The sequence below is a fragment of the Hylobates moloch genome, unplaced genomic scaffold, assembly GCF_009828535.3.
Source record: "Hylobates moloch isolate HMO894 unplaced genomic scaffold, HMol_V3 SCAFFOLD_4, whole genome shotgun sequence".
In the NCBI taxonomy this organism is placed as follows: domain Eukaryota; kingdom Metazoa; phylum Chordata; class Mammalia; order Primates; family Hylobatidae; genus Hylobates; species Hylobates moloch.
Window position 1 is genome coordinate 111,017,085 of NW_026652279.1, and position 25,718 is coordinate 111,042,802.

General features: G+C 37.9%; 1 protein-coding gene across 16 annotated transcripts in view; it reads right to left on the reverse strand.

Annotated features, from left to right (window-relative positions):
- The window catches only part of CAB39L (calcium binding protein 39 like), a 135,132-nt gene that overhangs the window by 88,585 nt on the left and 20,829 nt on the right, over nucleotides 1–25,718 (reverse strand). Inside the window, exon 1 of one of the 16 annotated variants that reach the window (XM_058437890.1) lies at nucleotides 10,775–10,912. The exons of 13 other annotated variants lie outside the window; for them this stretch is intronic. The gene's annotated coding sequence lies outside the window, so the exon portion shown is untranslated. Of the gene's footprint in view, nucleotides 1–8,231; nucleotides 8,511–10,774; nucleotides 10,913–25,718 lie in introns of those variants that run through there. 2 more of the 16 variants (XM_058437895.1, XM_058437892.1) reach the window with 2 other exon arrangements.

Below are 25,718 nucleotides of genomic sequence, written 5' to 3' on the forward strand. Positions count from 1 at the left end.
AGGAAGCAATATATGCAGCTTGGAATAAGTGCTGGCTCTGTATGAATGCTAGTCAGATCTCGCTTTGGAGTTCTGTTCCAGTTCCTTAGCCCAAAACACTTTTAGGTTCTCCATCTCCCACTATGTCCCCAATCAAAAGTCTTGGGCCCTTCTACTGACGGATCTTCCAAGTACAGAAGGAACAGAAGTAGTTATTAGACCTATTATTAAGTAACACATTCTTATTCTCTGCAGAATTAAAATCTCTCTAAGAATATGAGCTTAAGTAAGGTGAAAGGTAAATATCTATAAATAGTTATTTATATCCCTTAAGAAAAATAAGTCAGTAAAAGTTGGCCTTAAAATATAGTTGTCTTGATCTGGTTTATTTAAAGTAGAATTAAAATTTAACTATATTATACAGTTATTTGGTTATTTCTTAGCACTTATTAAATAGGTATCAAAGACAACTAGAGATCAGTCTGCCAATTTTTCTTTCAATTAGTAGTTTTATAATTTTTAGAGTTTTATTTCTTCTTTTTAAAGAGATGTTAAGTGGAAATAATTCTAAATCACTCAGGGTATGAAGTGTCTAGTATCTTAGGTTATACTCCGAGAGTTGTAGTATAACTAAAGAAATTCAGAATTTACAAAAGTGGTTCTTAGGATAACTGCAAGGTTAATTTAAAACTGGGAGACTCTATATCAATCTACAGTGGATTCAAAGGCACAAAGTCAAGTCAAGGACTTTAAAACATATAATTACTAAGATTATTTATGATTGTTTGTATATTTAATTCCTATTAAATACCATTCCATTTTCCAACAGCAAGAGTACAGAAATCTCATAATATACAGGAAACTGGGTTGAGTATTCAGAAGGATATTGCCTCAGTACTGGAACCAAATTAGTTTTAGATTAAAGGTTGTTCTGGTCCCTCCTAATAGAGATTAAAAGTAAGCCCTGAAAGGATCAAATTATTTCCAAATAACTGCAACCCAGAGTAAAATTTTAAAATATTTATATAAATTTTTTAAAATCTAGCACACAATAACGTAAAATTCACAATATCTGGCATCCAGTCAAAAATCACCAGGCATGCAAAGAAGCAGAAAAACTTAATGCATAAGAAGGAGAAAATCGATCATTAGAAACAGACTCAGAAATGACACAAATAATAGAATTAGTATACGAAGACATTAAAACTATTAAAAATATCTTCCATAGGTTCAAGAAGGTATTAGAAAGATAAGAATGTTAAGGAGAGACATGGCAGATATAAAAAAGATCTAGATCAAATTTCTAAGAATTAAAACTACAATTTCTGAGAAAACATTTATTCTGTTTCATGGAATGAAGTGTTGCCCAACTCTAGAATCACAAATAAGGCCAATTAAGATCTTTAAACAACAACAACAACAAAAAAAAAAACCCATAAACTCTGGAATGAAAATTACACCAAATGAGATGAATATCAGACTGCATACTGCAGAAGAAATGATTAGTAAACTTGGAGACACAGTGACAGAACTTATCAAAATAAAGCATTGAGAGAAAAAAAGTTTAAAAAATAAAAATGAACAGAGAATCCCTGAACTATGGGAAAACTTAAAAGAACCTAATGTATACTATATATACTATATATAGTCTTTGGATCTTGAATAAACAAGTCAGCAGTAGCCAAGAAATAGTTGTTACAGGCCTTGGGCGTAACCCAGTACTGTGCTGGCTTCAGGTGTGACCCAGCATTGACCTAGTATAGTCCTAGCAGTGGTGGTCACAAGAGGGCTTGCACCATCCCTCCCCAAACTGTAGGCAGCTCATCAAGGAGAGACAGAGAAAGATTCAGTAAGGGAAGAGAACATGAGACTGTCTGGTAATCCAGGGAATTCTCCTGGATCTTACCCAAGACCACCAAGGTGGTATCTCCTCAAGTCTGCAAGTCACAACATTACTGGGCTTTGAATATCGCCTAATGCAAATATGGCTGCAGTGACCAAAGACTTAGATCACAATACTCAATTCCCTTTGAATATTTGGAAAGCCTTCTCAAGAAGGACAGATACATTCATCCTTGAGAGGTCTGGAAAAAAAAAAAAAAGACAAGTACAAATAAGCTCAGAGTGTGAAGATTAGAATATTAGAATAAATACCTAACTCTTCAATGCCCAGACAGTGACAAACATCCAGAAGCATCAAGACCATCCAGGAAATCATGACCTCACCAAACCAACTAAATAAGGAACCAGTGACCAATTCTGGAATGACAGAGATATATGACCTTTAAGAGAATTCAAAATAGCTGTTTTGAGGAAGCTCAAAGAAATCCAAAATAACACATAGAAGGAATTCAGAATCTTATCAGATAATATAACAAAGAGACTGAAATAATTAAGAATCAAGCAGAAATTCTGGAGCTGAAAAGCTTAACTGACAAAATGAAAAATGCATCAGAGTTTCTCAAAAGTAGAATTGATCAAGCAGCAGAAAGAATTAGTGAGCTTGAAGACAGACTATCTGAAACACACAGAGCAGTCAAAAGAAAAAAGAATAAAAATAACGTAGCATGCCTACAGGATCTAGAAAATAGCTTCAAAATGGCAAATCTAAGAGTCATTGGCCCTAAAGAGGAGGTAGAGAGAGAGACTGGCGTAGAGAGTTTATTCAAAGAGATAGCAGAGAACTTCCCAAACCTAGAGAAAGGTATCAATGTTCAAGTATGAGAAGGTTATGGAACACTAAGCAGATTTTACCCCCAAAAAACTACCTCGGGACATCTAATACTCAAACAACGAAAAGTCAAGGATAAAGAAAGAATCCTAAAAGCAGCAAGAGAAAAGAAAAGAATAACATATAAAGGAGCTCCAACACATCTGGCAACAGATTTCTCAGTGGAAACATCACAGGCCAGGAAAGAGCAGTAAGAGCAGTAAGACATATTTGAAGGTCTGAAAGAAAAAAACCTTTTATCTTGAAATATTATATCCAGTGAAAATATTCTTCAAACATGAAGGAGAAATAAAGACATTCCCAGACAAACAAAAGCTGAGGGATTTCATCAACCCAGACCTGTCCTACAAGAAATGCTAAAGGGAGTTCTTCAGTCTGAAAGAAAAGGACATTAAGGTACAACAAGAATCATCTGGTCATCTGGGCCAGGCACAGTGGCTCACACCTGTAATCCCAGCACTTTGGGTGGCTGAGGCAGGAGGATTGCTTGAGCAGAGAAGTTCAAGACCAGCCTGAATAACATAACAAGACCTCATCTCTACAAAAGATCAAAATTAGCCAGAATTGGTAGCACATGATTGCACCACTGCACTCCAGCCTGAGTGACAGAGCAAGCCCCTCTTGAAAGAAAGAAAGAAAGAAAGAGAGAGAGAGAGAGAGAGAGAGAGAAAGGAAGGAAGGAAGAAAGGGAGGGAGGGAGGGACATATACTTAATGGAATACTATTCAGCTATAAAAAAGAATGAGATCCTGTCATTTGAAACAACATGGATAGAACTGGAGGACATTATGTTAGGTGAAGTAAGCCAGGCACAGAAAGACAAACTTCACATGTTCTCACTCATTTGTGGGAGCTAAAAATTTAAACAATTGAACTCACAGAGATAGAGAGGAGAATGATGATGGCAGGAAGCAGGGAAAAGGGGATGGTTAATCCACTAATGTGGATGAGTATAAAAATATAGTTTGATACAATGAATAAGATCTAGTATTTGATAGCACTACAGGGTGACTACAGTTAGCAATAATTTGTTATACATTTTAGAATAACTGAGGGAACACAATTGGAATGTTCTTTTTTGTTGTTTGTTTGTTTGTTTGTTTTTGAGATGGAGTCTTGCTCTGTCGCCCAGGCTGGAGTGCAGTGGTGCGATCTTGGCTCACTGCAAGCTCCGCCTTCCAGGTTCACGCCATTCTCCTGCCTCAGCCTCCCGAGTAGCTGGGACTACAGGCACCTGCCACCATGCCCAGTTAATTTTTTTTTTTTTTTTGTATTTTTAGTAGAGACAGGGTTTCACCGTGTTAGCCAGGATGGTCTCGATCTCCTGACCTCGTGATCTGCCCACCTCGGCCTCCCAAAGCACTGGGATTACAGGTGTGGGTCACTGCACACGGCCTGGAATGTTCTTAACACAAAAGACTGATGAATAGTTGAGATGATTGGATACCCTATTTGCCCTGAGGTGATTATTACAAATTGCATGCCTATGGTATCAAAATATCTCATGTATCCTATAAATATATACACCTATTATGTACCCTAAAAATTAAAATTTTGAAAATTAAAAAGACACCTTAATTGAAAAAAAGTCACTCCAAAAAAATAGTTCGTATTGATACTTTTAATTCTAATCTATCATTACAGAATTTTAACTCTACTTCTTTGCTCTTATATTCACCTTCACTTATACCACAAATCTTTGTTCTAATAACACAGTAATATAATGATATATTTGCCTACTCTTTCAATATATCTAACATAGATTCAAAATAACAGTACCAAAATTACTAACAATAAAATCACTGAATGAAGTTTAAAGAATTCTTTGCCATTAACTAATGAATTGGTCAGCATGTAACTGTCAGTAGTGAGTCCTAATGTTAAAATTTAATTATTTTACCTGTTATAAAAACAAAACTATTTCACACTGTTAGTTCACCACTGAAAGAAATTTCACAAAACAAGATTTCAATTTCTTTAAGTAGAGACTTTAACAACCTATAAATGGTGTAGTTCAATGGAGCTGTCTCAACTTTTTTTTTTTTTTTTTTTGAGACGGAGTCTCGCTCTGTCGCCCAGGCTGGAGTGCAGTGGCGCAATCTCGGCTCACTGCAAGCTCCACCTCCCGGGTTCACGCCATTCTCCTGCCTCAGCCTCTCCGAGTAGCTGGGACTACAGGCGCCCACCACCACGCCCAGCTAATTTTTTGTATTTTTAGTAGAGACGGGGTTTCACTGTGGTCTCGATCTGACCTCGTGATCCGCCCGCCTCGGCCTCCCAAAGTGCTGGGATTACAAGCGTGAGCCACCGAGCCCGGCTGTCTCAACTATTAAGAAAACCACAGGGGAAGAAAAAAATGTAAATGATGTACATAGATCAAGTTACAGTCAAATGGCATCATGGCATGCTAAATATGCAATGATTCTACAGTTATTTGAATACAAAAAAAGGTAGGAAAATTATTTATCACTTAAATTTGGTAGCTTTGGTAGCTTAACTATGCAGAATTCCAAGTTACCTCCTCCATCTCAGCAGTCATATTTACATTATTGAGTGTTATAAGGCTTTGACTCCATCTTGGCATACTCGTACTATAACAATTCACTAGCAATAAGTGCTATAACTAGCTAATGAATGTTTAAGGCACATTATTGAATTGATTAGTCCATTAAATTAAAACATTAGTGGTTAAAAAAGAGTTCATTGTCAACAATAAAAACAATAGCACAAAACCCGGTTTGTCATGATCCCCCCCCAAAAAAATCAAGACTCTAACATGTAAAATACTCAATACACAAATACATAATTATATGATTAAGTGCCACCTCCACAATTTAGTGCTATATTTTGAATTAAATTAATATTAATTTTACTTTATTGGTTTTAGAGTTATTTATATTTAATTAACATATTTGTTTTTATTTAAATATATAACATTTGTAAGAAAAAGTATATTAAGGCCAAGGCCCAGTGGCTCATGTCTGTATTTCCAGCCCTTATGGGAGGCTGAGGCAGGTGGATTGCTTGAGCCCAGGAGTTCAAGACCAGCCTGAGCAACATAGCAAGACCCCGTCTCAAAAAAAAAAAAAAATAGAAGTAAGAAACAAAAATTTAGTATGCCAGAAGCAAATGCTATGTGAATGATAATAGTATAAAAAACTAGAAATCCAGGTTGCGGTCAGATTATGGAGAGACAGAGTGCTAGACAAAAGAGCTAAATAATTTGCGCACAAAACGGGCCATGATAGGATCAGAACTTTCTGTAATGAATGTGAATTTGGCAGGAGAATCAAAGGGCAAAGAAACAGTAGATGATGAAATTAAAGGTAACTCAGTAGTCTACGATGACAGTGAGGGTAACCAGACAGTGGGAATAAAAGGACTACAAGAGTATAATAGAGAATAAGTTTGGCAACTGAAAAACTATGGATAGTAATTGAGAGACGAGTCAAGATCCCAATGCATTCCCATGCCTGTGTGACAGTAAGCAGGTTATACCTTTAAAACATATAGGAACCACAGGAAGAAAAATAAATTTTATGAAATAGCCAGTTACTTGATATATAACAAGACGGAGATGCCAGCAAGGCTTCTGGATATAAATGCCCACAGGCAGCTGAACATACAGAACTAGAACTTGGAGAGAAAACAGACCGGAGCAATATATCTGGGGGTCATCCATCCTGCCACTGCAGTATGAGAGAGACCAAGAAGAGAGCCAAGGACAAAACTTCAAGAAACATCTACAGGTGTTGGTAGAAAAAGGGCAACTGGCTGGGCGTAGTGGCTCACCCCTATAATCTCAGCACTCTGGGAGGCAGATCACTTAAGCCCAGAAGTTCAAGACCAGGCTGGACAACATGGCAAGACCCCCATCTCTACCAAAAAAATATATACAAAAATTAGTTGGGTGTGGTGGTACACTCCTGTGGTCCCAGCTACTCGAGAGGTTGAGGCGGCAGGATCGTTTGAGCCCTGGAGGCAGAGGTTGCAGTGAGCCGAGATTGCACCACCGCACTCCAGCCTGGGCAACAGAGTGAGACCCTGTCCCCAGCCCCCAAAAAAAGGCAACTAAAGAAACAGTGGTTAGAGAGGGAGAGGAGAAACTGAAAAGTATGCTATCATGTGACCAAAAAAAAAGAGACCTTCAAGAAAAAGAAGCATTTAAAGTACTTACTACCTAACCCTGTAGTCTAATTTCTAAGTCCCACTTTCAATTCTTACAAAGCAAAGGTATTAGCGGGAAAGGGGCCTTTAGAGAAACACTTGGCACAGAGAAAGGGACTTTTAAGAATTCATATTCCCTAAATTCCTAAAGAAATAGGCTGGTAGTCAGCGAGACCAAAGACAGGCAGGGACCATCAGAGCATACAGCAGTACAGCAAAGCATGAGGCAGGCAGAGGACTCCAGGCCAGCCCTTCTGGGAAACTGGTAACACTGGCTCTGATTCAGGCAGCATATATAGCCCAACTCTGCCATGCCATGCCTAGAACACTGTATGGGAGATTGGAGACTTAGTAGTACCTGACACAACAATAGGATTAGGATTATAAGAGGTTAGGGATGAGGCAATAGAGAAATGAGCGTATATTACTGTTTCCAAGTGTTGGATATAAAGACTAGAAGGACAGCTTGAAGGGCTTAATAAGTTTTTGTTTGCTTTAAAAAAAAAAAAAACTTTCAACTCTTGGTAGATTGAGTGGGACAGACAGGAGGAAGGTAGAAGATGAGAAGGGGATAATTAATAGGGCATGATCTTTGAGCCCAAAATGGGAGGGATCAAGAACATAAGTGGAATAATATATATTTTTCTAAAATGAGAAGGAGGAGAAAGCATTAGTAGAGACTGCCCAGGGAAAGAGGAATGAAGTTAGGAAGCACATGTTTACTTCAATTTTCTCAGAAAAGCAGGACTCACCATCATCTGAAGAGAACAAAGGTAGAGTAAGAGAATATGTGTTTGAGCAGAGTGAAAACTGGTCTTATCAGAAAACCCACATGTGGCTGGGCGCAGTGGCTCATGCCTGTAATCCTAAGCAGTTTGGCAGGAAGTAGGAGGATCCCTTGAGTCCAGGAGTTCAAGACCAGCCTGGGCAACATAGGGAGACCCTCTCTCTATTAAAAAAAAATCCACATAAATACAGTAAGAAGAAAATCCTAAGTTTAACACTTAAAGTTCTGCTTATATCCACACGATTCCACTTATATCTAAACAATATAACAATGCTTAGTACATGCTATGATTTTCCACCAACTGCCAAATTTAAGGAATAACAAAGAATGAGGTTAAGAAACAGATCTTGGAACCCCAAGATTCAATATATAGCTAGCATCATAACAACAAAATGGGCTTAGTGCCATAACCACAGGCAGATGGTGATACTAATAATTATCGTATTTCCCTGCCCTTCTTTGCTGGATCCATGTTCTGTTTTCTCCACAACTGGTACTTTTATGAAAAGTTCTTGCTCGAGTCAGTGAAGAACACAAGATACCTTTTAGTAAAAGAACAACTCCCACCCTGTTGAGAACTGATGTACATTCTCTTTTTATGAGGTGTGTCATACTCCAATTTTCCAAGTTTTTACAAATTTTCACTTTTTTACAAATTATTGAAACCAGAACTATACAAAAATTTTATGTTGGAGAATCATATTATTACTATTATAAATCTTTAAAAGTACAACTTGTAAGCTGGTGCTCTGAAGCCAAGAAGAAAAACAGGATCTAAAGAGAACACAGAAAGAAAGGACAAAGAAAGAGGCAGGATGAGTGAAGGGACAGAAAACCTTGAGTTATAAATAACTTGGTTTAAAATGCCAAGAGAAACTAGTCTCAAAGTATCTCTACAGGGTTGTAAAGCTTTTTAATAATGAAAGTACTTCACATGACAATTTTCAGAGTCAAAGCCATTTATGGCAAACAAACACATAGCATTTGCAATATAACATATTCAGGTAATTTACTGAATGGAAAAATCTCTATGGAATTCGTCCAGTAATTATAGTGGATTCCATTTATAAAACATATTTTACCACAAATCTGAAGACTTATAAAACATGATCTAGTATATGATAAATGATTATAATCCTTTAATAAATATTAATCACAGAAAAATTAGTCTTAATAACTATAACCACAGAATGGCATCTTGTTTTACAAATAAAATAAAACCAGTGTACTGTTCTAGCTGTACTGGTTCTAAAAATGTCTTTTTACCTTTTAATTTTAAATTAAATGTCCATTAAAAAAGTATTTTTTATTTTCTATGCTTCCCTATTGTTTTAAAATCCCAGCCCGGTGCGGTGAGTTGTATCTGTAATCCCAGCACTTTGGGAGGCTGAGGCTGGTGGAATGCTTGAGTCCAGGAGTTTGAGACCAGCCTGGGCAACATAGTGAGACCTCGTCTCTACCAAAAATACAAAAAATCAGCTGGGCGTGGTGGTGTGTGCCTGTAATCCCAGCTACTTAGGAGGCTGAGGTGGGAGAATCTCTTGAGCCTTGGAGGCGGAGGTTGCAGTGAGCTGAGATTACGCCACTGCACTCCAGCCTAGGCAACAGAGAGAGACTCTCTTGAGAAAAAAAAAAAAAAGAAAGAAAATCCCCCGCCTCCCTCTTCTCTAATTCCCCTCCCCAAGGTTAAGCATTATTCAAAGTGCTATCCTTCCAGACCCTTTTTCCAGGCATACATAGATGTATGTATTTGTTTGAATACACACCAAGATAATTTTTTAAATGAGATAATAGTATGCATACTGCATTATAATTTATTTTCTTTATAGTAGATCTTGGATTTCTCTACATTTGGTAGCTCTATTTCATTCTTTTAAAAGTGTTGCATGGTTGCACAGTAGATGCACTTGGCACCGAAAACTTGACTTAAGTATATCCCAAGCATGACCCTGAATGCGGTTCACAGTTTCGAGCTAAGGAATCTGGGATAGGCTGGAGACCCATTCCTTATCTACGAGGAACATTCGAGCCCCCAGCCTGGCTCATGGAACACAGGGCGTAGAGGGAATCGAGGTCCTTTGTTTTGGGTTAAATGAAGGTTACCAGGTGGAGGTTGTTAGGGAGAAGGCATTAAGTGAAAATGCTATGTAAACTGCATGACTGTTGCAAGCAGTTGGTTCTCTTGCCTAGCCCGCCACCACTGGACTCTCTCCCCTGTACGTAAACTCCCCCAAAAACCCTCTGTCTCCTTTGCTGGCTCCGGGTCTCTTTGGCCTCTAGAACCTGGTGCCATCCCCACTGGAGTTGATAGGGGTTCAGCACAAATTGGTGTTCCTTAATACTGCTGTACTACAGTTTGTTTAACCACTTCTCTCTATATAGGCATATAGGTAGGTGAGGGTGTTGTTTTTTGTTTTTGTTTTGCTATCTTATAATCTATTTTAAAATTAGTCACTGATAACATAAACAAATCGGAATTTAAAAACACAATGTTAATTCTCCCTGGAAAAATACCATAAAGTGATTATTTGTATTATTCTAATAATACAGATAAATAAAATTTACCTTTGCCACTTAAAAAAAATTGCACAAATCACAATTACTTTTGCACCAACCTAACAACATTTTAAATATTTTGGTTTCTCACAGTTGATAAACATGCAAAATCTGTCATTGTTTTCAATACAATGTTATCAATAATTCTGAAAATTTACACATGCAACTAATTTTCAAATTAACTGCACATTATGGCCTTTGGATATGCACTGGATCCCCAGTGTGTTTGAGGGCTAAATCTCACTAATTCTCCACTATTACTCAATTACATTAAGCCAGCAGTCCCCATCCTTTTTGGCACCAGAGGATAGTTTTGTGGAAAGCAATTCTTCCACGGACCTGGAGGTGGAGGGCTGGGATGCAGGGGATGGTTTCGGGATGAAACTGTTGCATCTCAGGTCATCAGGCATTAAGTCTCATATGGAGCCTGCAACCTAGATCCCTCACATGCACAGTTCACAGCAGGGTTTGTGCTGTCTGTGGGACTCTAATTCTGCCACTGATCTAACAGGGGGTGGAATTCAGATGGTAATGCTCGCCAGCCAGCCACTCACCTCCTACTGTGCTGCCCGGTTCCTAACAGGCCACGGACAGGTACAGGTCTGCAGCCCAGGGGTAAGGGACCCCTGCATTAAGCAATTCTTGACTGGTGTTTTCAGAAGCCTAGTGTGGTACTAGGTTCTCTAAGGAATTCAAAAGAGGTCTGTGATAAAAGATCTGTCTTCAAGGTGCTTGTACAACTTTTGTGAAAAAAAAAAACAAAAAAACCTTAGCTATCTATATAAAATAATTACACCTGAATACAAAGTTTTGAAGAAAATACAAAAGGAAGAAGAAATATACAAGGGACCAAGGTATATTTTACCTTATTTTATCATAAGGTAAGATATAGAGATTACGTAAGTGAGGAAAGAAAAGGAGTAAGTGAAAGAAATGGGACTTTTTTAATTGTACAAAAATTATAGAGTTTATAAATTCTTCTAACAACATATTTCCTGAGGACTTGTTAGCAACTACCTAAGAAATGGGAATTTATGCACTTTGAAAAAGTACTAGGATTTGGATATAGTGAGATAGAAAAAGGAACAATATCCCAGCATAGGAAAATCTTTTAGCAAAAATGCAAAGACTGGAATGAAAGTAGAAAAGGGACAGAAAGGGAGGCAGGGAAATGGGAGAAAAGAAAATTGTGGTTAAAAGGGAAATACCTAGGGAAGTTTTTGAAGTGGAGGGGTGGACAGGGAGGGCACATATATTTGTTGTCAAAGGAAGAAGCCTGGAGAGAGGTAAAAAGCTATTCCCTGTACACCTGGCCCAACACATTTTGGTCTCATTTCAACCAATACTCACCCTTTTCACTGGCTTCTACAAGAAATACACATACACCAAGTATTTCCTGGCTTTCGTAAGTTTTTATATGTGAGGTCACAGTGAAGCGTCACAATACACAACATAGCATTTCTCCAGAGTTCCTATTCCTTTCCTGCTGGATTTTCCCTGTGCCTTTCAAGTTTTTCTTCCCTTTTTTAAACAGAAAATTTAAACTCTATCTCAGCTTCTAGTTCCAAATATGTATTCATAACTCATCCTAAACTGCAACAAAACAGAGACTCTTCCAATGGCCAGGACATACCTCCTTAAAAGGCAATTTAACAACCGTCTCCAAATACTTAACAAACTCTTTGTGGAGTCAACATTCATCACATATGAATTATCCATGCTTTTCTTCCAAACAAATTCTGCATTTTCTATACAATTCTTAATGCTTACTAAAAGATTAACAATTTCCCCATTGGGATAGAGTCAAAACTGCAGATGAAAGATTTGCCTTAGTAAAAAGAAGCATAATGTTATAAAAAACGAATCATTCTTTTCAAGAAATAGAGGCAGCAACAGTTTTTAAAATTAAATAAGAACTAGAAGAATGTAGTGAGACAGAATCTCGTATAGCGCTGAGTAGAACAAAATCCCCAGGAACCTTTCTAGAAAAAATTTACCAGAATATTCATGCTTTTTAACATACTAATTCTACTAACAAAAAGCTATCCTGAGAAAATAGAGATGGCTAGATGTTAAATGATGTTATTGCAATGTTATTTACAAAGGAAAGCCAAGAGTATCTACAAAAGGGAAATAGTTGAATAAATTATGTTATGCTACCATCTTAGAATATTATAGAGATATAAAAATATTTTAAGTGCCATATGTATTCACATAATAAAATATGTTAAATAAAAATCAAGAAATAGGACTAATACTTCAAATTCATTTTAAAATCATAAATATTATATATATACAACTGTGTGTGTGTACAGAGACATGCATAATTTTATATAGATAAAACACTAGAAGGAAACATAACAAAATTTTAACAGTAATTTTCTCTGGGTAGTAAGATTACAGATTACTTTTTTCTTCTTTATAATTTTCTGTAACAATCAAATTTTCTACAATAGCATTTATAAGTGGAAAATTTGTTTTAAAAAAGAAGCAGCTTTGTTTCACCATTAAGTAGGCATTTAAAAAAAATGTAGGCTTGCTGGGCACGGTGTCTCACGCCTTTAATCCCAGCACTTTGGGAGGCCGAGATGGGGGTGGATCCCTTGATGTCAGGCGTTCGAGACCAGCCTGGCCAACATGGTGAAACACCATCTCTACTAAAAATACAAAAGGTTAGCTGTGTGTGGTGGTGCGTGCCTGTGGTCCTAGCTACTTGGGACGCTGAGGTGGGAGAATCACTGAAGCCTGGGAAGTTGAGGCTGCAGTTAGCCAAGATCATGCCACTGCACTCCAGTCTGGGCAACAGAGTAAGATCCTGTCTCTAAAAATTTTAAAAATAAAAATAGAAAATAAAAAATGTGGCCAGGCGCGGTGGCTCACGCCTATAATCCCAGCACTTTGGGAGGCTGAGGTGGGTGGATCATGAGGTCAGGAGTTTGAGACCAGCCTGGCCAATATGGTGAAACCCCGTCTCTACTAAAAAAAAAAAAAAAAAAAATACAAAAATTAGCAGGGTATGGTGGCACACACCTGTAAGCCCAGCTACTCAGGAGGCTGAGGCAGGAGAAGCACTTGAATCTGGGAGGCAGAGGTTGCAGTGAGCCAAGATCGTGCCACTGCACTCCAGTCTGGGTGACAGAGTAAGACTTTGTCTTGAAAAAAAAATTAAATAAAATTAAAATAAAATTAAAAATGTGGGCTCTGATATATTTATGATCTATACACTCTATACTATGGTATTGGTGAAGCCTATAGACTTCTGAGTTTCCATTATAACCCCATGTTGAGTAGAGTTTTAAGGGCACAGGAAGGGTGCTGATTTGGACCTCATACAGAACAATTTTAGTGACACTAGAATGTGAGCTTTGTGAGGGCAGGATGTTGGTGTGTTTTGTTCGCTGCTTCATCCTCAGCACCTGAAATAATGCTTTGTACACGGTAGGCACTCAACAAATATTTGTTAATAAATCTCCAACTAATTTTTTAAAAATTATAAATCACTTTCCAGTTTTCTACCATGCTTTTTGTCTCTAATCATAAGGAAAAACAGAGAGGAAGTGCTGACTTTTAGATGATGAGTGGGGAAGCTCATAAAGACAGAACTGGAGTTTTTTGGTTTTCATTGTGTTTTTTGTCTTATAAAGCAAATAATGCTTTCTCTCAGAAAGAAGCTCACTCAGGCTTACTCTGAGATGTTCAACTTTACTACTGACTTTCCTAATAAGCAAAGAGCATTTATGCTGAACCACAACTTCTGGAAAGTCTTGCTTTTACCCCAACCGTCTCACTATTCATGGATGGGGAGGTGCATCTAAACTGGGTTGTAGTGAGGACACAACATGTCACTCTGTTACTGGCTTTAGAAAAAGTAGAGCCAGTGGCCTATGATTCCAAATAGAAGAACTATTGCCCCTCTACAGAATGTGCTTTCAAACCTTGCCCCTGACCCACAATAAAAAATATGGCTAACACAAAAACCCCAGTAACAAGCTAACATGTGTGCAAGTAAGGCAAAAGTTTCACAAAACAACTGCTCTTACCACATCTGATGCAGTCTGATATTGTCTATGCTATTCAATTTAAGATTTTTAAACTGTGGATTACAGCTCACCAAACTGATTTTATGATCCTCTAGTGAGTGGAAAGCCACAGTTTGCACAATGCTGACAAGGAGACAGTGCTTTCTTCCCCTGGACCTGTAGGCGCTATGTAACGGAGTATCCAGTCACGAAGAAAACTGGCTCTGGAGCCCCCTACCTGACTTCACGTACTGCCTGCAACTTACAAGGTGCCTGGACAAATTACTTAATCTCTCTGGGACCTCATTTCCTCATATGTAAAATAGAAATAATGTACCTATGTCATAGGATTATTATAAGGATTAAATGAATTAATGTATAAAGTACTCAGAACAGTGCCTGGTACACAGTGAGCAATGTATAAATATTAGCTAACATTATTATTATTAATGTGCCTACTGAGGAGGAAAAACACACTGAGAATTAGGTAAGGTGTAAGAGAAGGTCAAGAGGTCCTACATATCCTCATGCTCTTGTTAGAAGCAGAAAAAGAAAACTGATAATCTCAAAACCTTCTACATAGAACCAAGCAAACGTTAGTCTATAGTAATTTGGTGTTTCTCTTTGATGCCTAAATAGATATTTGAATTAGATCTCATAGTTTATGTTGGCATCTAAAATCTCACTGGCTCTTATCTGAACCCAATCCACTCCTGATTAAGATAATGGTTGGATAGTAATCCATTCCTGATTAGTGTTGAATAGTTAATTTTGAGATAGTGGGCACTTTATGTTATAATTTTTAAAATACCCTTATTGAGGTATCATTTACATACCACAAAATTTCATTGTTTGAGTGTACCAGCCAATGATTTTAGGGGATTGAGGAGAGTTGTGTAACCAACGCTGCAATTCAATTTCAGAACACTTCCTTTACTCCTATTTGTATCATCTGCCTACTTGCAGTCTGTCTATTTTAAATAAGGAAAACAATCATGCATTTCCAGGCCATCCAAAAACCCCAATTAATTCCCACAAATATGACTAACATATCCAACTTAACTATTTAACACTACTGTACCAGATAGAAATTACATTTTCCTTCTACAGTGAAGCCAACATGTCCTGTAATGTAAATAAACAATAGAATAATATGTTAACAATATTAAAAATATTATCTAAATTGGACTCAGGCACCTGGCAGAAGCAAATAACAGAAGCAAAATAACAGAAGCAAATAAAAGAAGCAAAAACCTTCAGGGAAAGGGAAGAGAAAATAACAATAAAACACACCTTTGGGAGCTTAAGAGGATGGGGATATTCTATCAGGGGAAAGACTAAAATAAAACTGTAATAGCCTCTCACGTTTTCCCAAGAAGTTTTCAGCAGTGCTTACAGGCAGAATTCTTATCCCATGTTTTCAATCCAGAAATTAAAATTTGAGTTAAAAAAAACCCCCTGCAAGTCATTATGCTAAATATTCAGAAAGTGAGAATACCCACTAGGACAGCTATAATGAAAAAGACATACTAAGCACTGGCAAAAATGTAGAGAAACTGGAACTCTCAAACATTGCTGGTAAAAATGTAAAATGGTGCAGCTGCTTTAGAAGCAGGTCAATAGTTCCTCAGAAAGTAAACACAGTCACCGTATGACCCAGCAATCCCACTCCTAGGTTTATATCCAAGAGAAATGAAAACATACACCCATACAAAAACTTATACATGAATGTTCAGAGCAGCATTATCCATAATACCGCAAAAGTAGAAAAAAAAAAACCAAATGTCCATTAACTGCTGAATGGATAAATGTGGTACATTCATAAAATGGAACATTATTTGGCAAAAAAAGGAATGAAGTCCTGATATATAATACAATATGGGTGAAAACACTACGCTAAGAAGCCAGTCTCAAAAGGTCACATATTGTATGATTCCATTCATATAAAATGTCCAGAATAGGCAAATCCAGAGACATAAAATAGGTTCATAGTTGCCTAGAGTTAGGAGGGTTGAGAGGAAGGGGGAAGTGACTGCTAAGGGTTACAGAGCTGCTTTGCAGGAAGATGAAAGGGTTCTAAAATAATTGTGATGATAGTTACACAACTCTATGAACATACTAAAAACTACTGACTTATACACTTCAATGGGTGTTCTAGAATTCTAGGATACATTAATTCTATCTCAATAAAGCAAACACATTTTGTTTATTTATTTTTTTGAGACAGAGTCTCGCTCTGTCACCCAGGCTAAAGTGGAGTGGCATGATCTCAGCTCACTGCAACCTTCCCCTCCTGGGTTCAAGCAATTCTTCTGCCTCCTGAGTAGCTGGAATTACAGGCATGTGCAACCATGCCCGGCTAACTATATTTTTAGTAGAGCCCGGGGTTTCACCATGTTGGCCAGGCTGGTCTCAAACTCCTGACCTCAAGTGATCTACCCACCTAGACCTCCTAAAGTGCTGGGATTACAGGCATGAGCCACCATGCCCAGCCAAGCAAACGTATTTTAAAAGCATCATTTTGCCATGTGCTTTTTACTCTTTCACCTCATGTATATTTGAAGAGAACCTTATGTTTTCAATTAATTTACATTTTATTCATCAAAATATTAGTTTTTTGAGACGGAGTCTCACTTGTTGCCCAGGCTGGGTGCAGTGGTGCAATCTCGGCTCACTGCCACCTCTCCCTCCTGGGTTCAAGTGATTCTCTTGACTCATCTTCCTGAGTAGCTGTGATTACAGGTGCATGCCACCATGCCTGGCTAATTTTTGTATTTTTAGTAGAGACGCAGTTTCACCATGTTAGCCAGGCTGGTCTCGAACTCCTGACCTCAAGTGATCCACCCGCCTCGGCCTCCCAAAGTGCTGGGCTTACAGGCGTGAACCACCCTTAGTCATCAAAATATTTTCAAAGAACTATTCAATAAATATCAAGTATTTCAAAAGTTCTTCAAAAGCTTATTTTCCTCCTTTGGATCATAAAGTTCTATTCCACTAAAAAATAAGAAATTCCAGCCTGAGCAACATGGCAAAACCCAGTCTCTCAAAAAAATACAAAAATTAGCCAAGTGTGGTGGCATATACCTGTAGTCCCAGCTGCTCAGAGGACTGAGGTGGGAGGACTGCTTGAGCCCAGGAGGTTAAGGCTGCAGTGAGTCAAGATCACACCACTGCACTGCAGCCTGGGCAACAGAGAGAAAAGAAACCCTGTCTCAAAAAATAGGTAGAAGAAGAAATGAAATTCAAAATGTAAAATCTCCAGTGCTTGAATCACAGTTTTCAAATCCAGCTTCTGTACTGTCAATTGGCAAATCAACAACAACAAAAACCCCAAACTTTATTGTTTTAATCTATTTGGTTCATACTTTGCAAGAGATGGTGGATCTAGAAAACTTTAACCGGGATTTTATGACCTTCCCCTCCCCACCCCTGCCAAATCTGAACAAAGAGCTCAAACTACTTTTTTTCCTTCTTTTATTCCATATCATATAGAAGAATGCCACAGCTGCAAAAGAGCAAGCTATCTCTAAAATCCAGGGCCAAGATCAGCAATCCCAGTACTAAAGTCAAAAGAATCAATAAACAGTAAACAGGATTAATTAAATTCATTCTATGTTTCAATTTTCCAGGTTTTAAACACATTATTCAATCACAGCCATCATAAAATAAGAAATGTTAAACGCATTAACTTTAGATTAGAGGATGACAACTTTAAGGAAGCTGCAGATATCCATTTAGATATCTGTGAAAGGACAATTATTTTAATATTCTTTAATGAACAAGATTTTATTAATTTTTCTACAGCATTGTCAAGAAAAAAAGGAGGCCCCAATGAACTGAGAAGTAGGCTAACATATAGATTTGTCTTGCCATACTTGTCTATGTAAGTAAATTCAGTTCTGAAAAATAATGCATAAATATCCTTTAATGATACAACTCCATTTATCCTCACCTTGTTGACTTTTTCATCTTATGTTTCCCAAATCTACTCCTCTGCTGGTTTATTAGCATTTTGCGGTTATATATTTTATGAATGTATTAGAGACAGCTAATTGCCTTCCAATATCCATTCTCCACTTCTTCCCTAACAAAATGCTGTTTATTTCATCACTTTGCCAAACAGTATAAAAGCTCAATTTTCCAGGCTCTCACCTCAGCTTCCCAAGTAGCTGGAATGTCAGCTAAAGGAGTCAGTGTGACTTAGTCCTGGACAATAAAATGAAAGTAGGGGCTTCTGGGTAGACATACTTTTCTTTATTCTTCTAAGTAAAACCAAAAGCCATGTACATTATGTTTATTACATAAAATGTGTTTGCTTTATTGAGATAGAATTAATGTATCCTAGAATTCTAGAACACCGATTATTCTAACTTTATTAGAAATGCTAAGTATCAGTAGTACTGTTGGAATTACGAGAATTTGAAAGATAGCTGCATATAAGGTCAAGCATCAATAAGTAGAACTACAAAGCAGAAAAAAAATTATTACATTTAAAATAACAGTAAATTCTAAGGGACTTAGAAATAAATTTAGCAAGCAAAGAACACATCTGCATGAAGAAAAAAATAATAATCATATCTAAGGGCAAAGAATAAGATCTGAACAAGTGAGCAGAATATCTGTACATTATATTTAAACTAAAACCAAAAGGATTCTGAAAGGTGGAGAGATGACAAACTGGCTAGGGACCTCAGGACCCAGGAGAAAACATGGTAATGATATCCTGAATTTTCTTATTTTTGCTTTCTATATCCCACTCTGGATACTGGTGAAGCCAGCAACCCAGGAACACCAAGTGCAAAGAAACTGCCTCCCCTCTCTGCCCACCCCCCACAAAAAGACTGCTTTCTCTAGCCAAAGGAACATGAAAGGGGCAGCAAGACAGAAAACTTATAGGCAATAAATAACTTCAGACAAACACCACAGAAAAAAGTGAAATTCCACCCCACCCCCACCTGCAAAAACTAAGTGGAAAGCCTAGACTTCCATCCCTGTCTGGCTGTAAGAGGGGGCACCCCAACCTCTTTCCCTAAATGGGGAACAAGGGGAAAGTTGGGACATTCATTCCCCTTGAGCATGATCTAATATCCCCCTTCCCATCTGCACTAGTGGAGACCACTTTAGGAGCCTAGACTTGCAGCCCACGCATCAGTCACAAGGTGCGCCTCCCCTCACTGCAGGAGTGGTGCCAGAGGGGACTTGGGTGCTGGACTTTCACCACCATTTAGCAGTACCAAGGCCTCCCCTCCACATGGTGTCAGTGGAGGTCCATCAGAGAGCAGTAATAAGGCACTCCTGTACCTCCTAACGAGAGGGGTACCAGTGGAGGCCTAGTGGAGAGCCTGAACCTCCTCCTCTACCCAGCAGTAACAAGCAAACCCCCCCACAGGCTGTCAACTGAGAACAAGCAAAGAACCTGGACGTCCAAGCCCATCTGGTGGTAATGAGGCAACCCTGTCCACCCCCAGCAGTAGTGCTGGAGGGTGCCTGCTAAAACACAGATTTAAGTAAGACCCGGAGTCTTATAACATAATACATGAAAAAAAAAACAAAAAAACCATAATACACGAATGTCCAAGTTTCAGTCAAAAATCACTTATTTAATCACAAAGAGATTAACCATTTGTTTGATGGGGGCGGGGAGAGAGGGATAACTTATTATACCAAGAACCAATAAAGATCTCAAACTGAACGATTAAAGACAATCAAAAGATGTCAACACTGAGATGAAACAGCTTGACTGTGCAACAATTTTCTTTTCCTCTCAAAGTCTTCTGGCCCTTCAGATTAACACTCCACTGACATTGCACTTCTACAGTAAATGCCTTTACTAATTTATAAATTATAAACTTTGTGATAAAGGAAAGAGTTAAGTATTTCCAAGGAATTTTAGCCTAAGGAAAAGTCGGCATTTAAAAATTTATTTCTGGCCGGGCGTGGTGGCTCACACCTATAATCCCAGAACTTCGGGAGGCCCAGGCGAGTGGATCATTTGAGGCCAGGAATTCAAGACCAGCCTGGCCAACATGGCAAAACCTTATCTCTACTAAAAATACAAAAAGTTAGTTGGGCATAATGGCATTAGCCTGTCTTCCCAGCTACTCGGGAGGCTGAGGCAGAAGAATGGCTTGAACTGGGAGGTGGAGGTTACAGTGAGCCGAGATTGTGCCACTGCACTCCAGCCTGGGAGACAGAGCGAGACTCTGTCTTAAAATAAATAAATAAATATAATTTTAAAGTGTATTTCTCCCTTAATTTTTTTTTTTGAGGGATGAGTCTCACTATGTCACCCAGGCTGGTCTCAAACTCCTAGGTTCAGTGATCCTCCCACCTCAGCCCCCTGAATAGCTGGGACTATAAATGCACCCGGCTTCCCTTACTTTTTTATTTCTTAAACTTACCGTTGATTAGAAGCAACTGGAATGAATTCCTTGCACTTCTCAAATTTATTATTCTCTAATATTAGTTAGTGTGCAATTCTTACAAGAGTAAGACCAAAAGCATTTTAAAAGCCAATCTTTAAGTATTAAAAAATACACTGGAAAGACTCACCAAAATAATTTATGAATGAGATGATACTAAGTCATTTTTAAGAACACTAGAAAATGTTATTCTTATATTCTCAGTGTACAGAATTTTTTCCAAGTTATACGTAAAAACTAGGAAAAAACAAAATCCACAGACCTAATGCAGAAATGTGATATAGCTTGGGTGAGGATAAAAAGAGGAAGAAACAGCTGTGCTACTTGTGAAGGACTATACCATAGATCACTGATGCTCTATCATTAGTATCATCAGGATCACCTGGACGGCAGGTGAAACCGATTACTGGGTCCTGTCCGCAGAATTTTGGATTAAATAAATCTAGGGCAGGTGAGAATTGGCATATCAAACAAGTCCCCAGGGGATGTTGATTCTGCTGGTCCAGTGACCACATTTTGAGAACCACTGCGTTAAAGAGATGATACCTGTGCAGATCACAAAATATAATAATAGGTCAGCTATTGGAAGCCTAACTCTAGTGAAGCAAGCAGAAGAGCTGTACCTAATTCTGAATTAAGAGTAAGAATTAGAGGCCAGGGAGAGGGGCTCACATCTATAATCCCAACACTTTGGGAGGCCAAGGTGGGAGGATCACTTGAGGCCAGGAGTTCCAGAGAAGCCTGGGCAACAAAGCAACACCCCCATCCCTACAAAAAATAAAATAAAATAATTTTTTTCTTAAAAAGAGTAAAAATTAGTAGGAGAGAAAGGGAAGTCAGATCCTAAGTTGCTGTAAAGGTAAAAGTTCATAAAAACCAGAAAATTAAAACAAGTAAGCAACTCTCTTCCCATACACGACAACCTTATTAATGCATTTATTCAACATTTATTGAACAAGAACTATATGCCAGGTAGAACACATGGAGAACACAAACATAAATAAGCATTAACTGCTAAAGAGCTCATCATCTATAAGGTGAAACGGAACAAAAAGTAATTGTAGACCTAGAAAAGTTAAGGAATTCAACTAAAATAACAAATACAGAAAAATTTGTTCGGCAAATTTCTAAGTTACAACTTCAATGGCATTCTTATTCTTTGGTGACAGGAAAGAAAAAGGGAGAAACTTCACTCTATTAACAATAAAAATCACTAAAAATAGAATAACAAGTCCATACTGACATAAGTAATTGAATAATAAATAAATGGGAGAGAAGAGACAATCTCCTGTGCAGAAGAATTCCAAGTAATTAGCAGGTGGAACATAACTCCCCACTGCCTGAGTGTGAGTTATAGATCGTGACTTCTTTCCAGAGAGCAGCATGAAAAGAGGGGAAATGGAAACCTGACTGTGGAGAAACCTCACCAACACTACCTCACCCTAGTGATCAAGGTCAACATCAACAGTGATAAGTCACATTGACAGTATGTGATGAAAATGGCACTGGGCTTCTGCAATCTTCCTCAAAACTCATAACCCCAGTCTAATAAAGAGAAAAACATTAGACAAGTTCAAATTGAGGAACACTTTTACAAAGCACTTAACCAACACTTCTGAACACTATGAAGGTCATAAAAAACAAGGAACATCTGAAAAACTGTCACAGCCAAAAGGAGCCTAAGGAGACATGATGACTACATGTAACGTGGCATCCTGGAACGGAAAAGGCTCATTAGGTAAAAACCAAGACAATTCGAATAAAGTATGGACTCTCGTTAATGATAATGTAAAAATGTATCAGTATTAGTTCATTAATTGTAACATGTTAATATGTAACAGTTAATAAACTGGTTGTAGGATATATGGGAACTCTCTGAACCATCTTCGCAATTTTTCTGTAAATCTAGAATGGTTTTAAGAAATAAAATTTATTTTAAAACTTGAGAATTAACTTCTCAGAATACTAATTTAGTTTTTAAAAGTCACAAAATTCCAATGATGGAAAATAAAGGAATACATGAATATATTATTGATTAAATAAAGGAATAAATAAGTATATGGAGATTTGCTCCTGACAGGAATTTCTAAATAAGTTTAATGTATATTTTATAATGAGAGGATGGGAATATCAAATTATATATTTTTAAGTTAATGGTACTGAGTTCATTTCACCAGAATTACACCATTATAAAGCTACGATGGACAAAATCCAGAAGAATGCATTAAGCAGAAAACAGCCAAAAATTTTTCAGTAGTAAAACTAATTTAAAATAAAGCTATGACTGACAAAATCCATAAGAATGCATTAAGCAGAAAACACAGCCAAAAATTTTTCAGTAGCAAAACTAATTTAAAATGTAACAAGCACAAAGCAATTCCAATTAAACAAATAATGAAATAGGATGTCAGTATAGAAAAGAATGAATCTGAATTAATATTTCACAATGCACATGGTAATACATTTCAGGAGGTTAAAAAAGTAAACCTAAGAAAAGTCAAAAAATAACTAAACAGGAGAACATTTTTTTACTTTACCTTAGAAGAAAAATTTGAGTCCTGAAGAAAAAGACAATCAATTCGAATATTGAAAACTTTCATTTTTATATGAAAAATAAAAACTTTTTATGCATTCAATAAAACAAAAATTGTAGGAATAAATGTAACATACTAGGAGAAATCATTACAAAGCTTGCTACTCAAAATATCCATATACAAAAATATAGGCATATGTAGAAAAATACATATGTCTATATACATGTATATAGAGATGAGTATAAAAGTTCAGTTGTGCATTGTCAGTTGTGTATAAAAAAAACAGAGTCAGTTGAGTATAAAAGTTCAGCTGTGCATTGTCAAGGGAATAATTTCCAAGTAGGAATACAATAAATGAATCAAGACACAGCAAAATGCATAGCTCTGGTAGCAAAATTATTTGGCAAACTATGCAAAAACAGGCACAAAGCTAAAAATATTTACTATTTAGCTTTTTACAGAAAAGGTTTGCCAACCCCCGGGCTAAAGAGGCAAGTTAATTCACTGACCCACACAATTTTTGGTGAGGTTGAGACAGTCATTACAGACAATCCTTTTCAAAAAAGGAGGGAAATGGAAAGTACATAGAATCAGGCTATTAAAATACAGAGGGAAATGTTGGAAATCTGGAAATTCGTTAAGACTCAGTCCTGTTTCCATCGGGAAATGATTCTCCATGGCTCTGGGATCCATCTTCCAGGTTCAGCCCCCTGAGTCACTCTTCCTTTTTAATGAAAGGTAGCACTTGCTTTCTGCTAAACAGTTTTCTCATCATGCTTCCTACTTGTAGAAGTTTGGGGGTCCAAAGGCATCTTTTCATTTTGTACTCTCTGACCCCTTTAATCCAAGCTAGTAGTGATCCTTAAAATACATTCCTCTTAAAGCTTTGTGGGGGTCCTAGGAATCTCACTGGGGTTCTTTGCATTAAACAAAAGCCACACGCACAAATCTTTTTCAGATAAGCCCTCCTCTACCCTTGAGATTCTGCTGAAATGGCTGCAGGATAAGGACCATCCCCTTAAGTTTCTTGGATGCGCTATTGTTTGATTGAATGGATTGGTCAGTCACACCATTAGTCTTTCTTTAGAGGCCCTTTTATGTGACTGAAAAGTACTCTGAGGCAGAAACTTAGATCTTTCTTAAATATTAACAAAGGATTTTACAGTCACACTCTCAACTTTGTCCTTAGTTTTCCTAACAATGCCTTGGATCTATCTGATCCTTGTTCAAGAAGGAAATCAGAATATTTCACCCTAAAATATGTTTCTTTAAAATATTTTTTTTTCAAGACGGAGTCTCGCTCTGTCGCCCAGGCTGGAGTGCAGTGGTGCGATCTCAGCTCACTGCAAGCTCTGCCTCCCAGGTTCACGCCATTCTCCTGCCTCAGCATCCTGAGTAGCTGGGACTACAGGTGCCTGCCACCATGCCGGGCTAATTTTTTATATTTTTAGTAGAGACGGGGTTTCACCATGTTAGCCAGGATGGTCTCGATCCCCTGACCTCGTGATCTGCCTGCCTCAGCCTCCCAAAGTGCTGGGATTACAGAAGTGAGCCACTGCGCCCAGCCAATTTATTGCTCTTTATTGAAGATTTTCTATGAGCTGGGATTCTAAACCACTCTAAGCTACTCTTGAGTTACTTTTCTCTCATGTGAACTGTACTGCAGCATTACTATATGTGCTTGTTTCTCTCTTGTTGATCTGTTTCTTGCTGCAGGAGTCTGTCCCAACTACGAACTTACGAAGGTTGAGGAAAATTATTATTTTTCCCTTTCACTTAGAAGAAGCCATTTCTTAATTTAGCATCATTTACTGTTTGGAGAGGCTGACCTGGTCAAAACCATCAAGTCTCAGCTCCTTCAGGTTTATCAATCCTTTCTTTAGCATACTTGCTCTTCTCACTCTTTAGGCATAAACCAGGTGGCACCTTCGAGTCTAGTTGAAAATCTTCTTAGCTACAGTACTCAGTTCATTATGCACATTCTAGTTTCTACATTACTACAGGTGACAGTGTTGCATTATAAAGCTTATGCTACTACATTAGAAGGATCCCCTTTCCTCCAGTTTCTAACAAGATTCTCCCACTTTCCTTTAAGCCCTTCCTGGCAACCTCACTAAACAACATGAGTCTACACTTTCTCCAAGATACTTTAGGTTTACACTGACAGTGTCTTCAATGTCCATTGACCTTTCATCCACTACCAAGTTCCAAAGCCATGCCCACTTAAAATATTTGTTGCTGGGCACCATGGCTCATATGGGATTGTTCCCAAAGCAATCCCAGCACTTTGGGAGGCCAAGCAGGAGGATCACTTAAGCCTAGGAGTTTGAGACCACCCTGGGCAACACAGTAAGACCATATCTCTACATGAAATAAAAGAATTAGCTGGGTGTGGTGGTGCACACTTGTAATCCCAGCTACTTGGGAGACTGATATGGGAAGACTGCTTTAGCCCAGGAGGTCAAGTCTGCAGTGAGCATCACTGCACTCCAGCCTGGGCAACAGAGCGAGACCCTCGCTCAA